Source organism: Pseudonaja textilis, chromosome 1 (genome assembly GCF_049901715.1).
Source record: "Pseudonaja textilis isolate UNSWEBS1 chromosome 1, rPseTex1.2, whole genome shotgun sequence".
NCBI lineage: Eukaryota > Metazoa > Chordata > Lepidosauria > Squamata > Elapidae > Pseudonaja > Pseudonaja textilis.
In genome coordinates, this window is record NC_141990.1 from 72620489 (window position 1) to 72621834 (window position 1346).

The following is a 1346-nucleotide window of genomic DNA, read 5'->3' on the forward strand; positions in this document are numbered from 1 at the left end:
TATGGCTTGCAGGGTTTTAAAATGGATTTTATCTTCAAAAACCGGTGGCAAGACTTAAAGGAAATGAACATAGGTAGCTATAAAGCTTTCCAAGATAAAAATGTCTTGATTTAGAACTTTTTCCTTCCTCTAGAAATGGTGACTAATTATGAAAACATATGTTTAAAGCTCAATTTTTCTTGAGAGAGTTTTAATTCTGTTGCCAAGGACGTGTACGTAACACCATAGAGGATCCATAGGCCCCACTGCTGAAGTTCTAGAAGCATTTCCATCTTCTGCTGTGTTACACAAATCCTACCCCCTGCAAAGCTTTCTTAAGCATTTCAGTGATCCAGATGCAGAAAGAAGTAAAAGCTTAATACAGATGTTGCAAATCCTGGGGCAGTAACCATTTGGAAGAAGGTACAGACACTGGCCCCAATTGCATGCCAACCTTGTAGCCTATGTATAAGTTTACCTCATAACTATTCAAATGTATCCTCAAAATCTGGGATCCTAATTTTCCAGAAAGCGTGTGTATGAGCAAAGTACGAACAAAGACATGAATGAAAGAGAAGGAATGGGAAGGGGATGATGATAGTCTTATTTGTCTTCTCTTCCATTAAGCAAACATGTCAAATATATATATATTGCAATTATGGGGAGATGGAATGGCTACTTCCATTGAAAAGAATACAGAAATGTAATCAACAATACACCAGACAATCAGAAAAGCATGCTTCAGTTTTACGTGCCACAAGAAAACTACCCCAGATCCATTATTTAGGCCTGGTTGGGAAAGCTTAGATTCAGCTCCTTTGCTCCTACAGATATGAACATCTTACTGCAAACTGGCATGAATCGGAATTAGGTTATAGTTGGCATGAAAAATCACTGCCAGTTCCAGCCACAGACAAAAATGATGAGTCTTGGCTCAAACCAGGACAGTCTGCTTTAAGAAATTAGTATATGTTCTTCTTTCTTTCTATCATGTATAACTGAGTTGACCTTATGTCACAGTGGATTAAGAGAGCCAGAGGGGCTTTGCCTGCCACTGGCTCAACTATTTTGCTTCTAAACAAAGGCAGAGCAGAGGTGGAGATCAGAAAAACCAACTGATTAGAAATGGGCCAATCTGCCACAGCCAACTCTTCATTGCCAACCCGTAGTGGCCAACTCACCATAGGACAACTTGCTGCAGGACAAATCAACAATTCAACTTAAGTATTTAAAGTAATTAAAATTATTTTAATTGTTGTCATTCACATTTCATTTTGTCCCTCCTTTTGTATCCTTTCCTTAATGATTCTATCCCATCATTTCTTTGATATTAATGTAACTCTTTTGCAGTGAGTTGTCCCACAGCA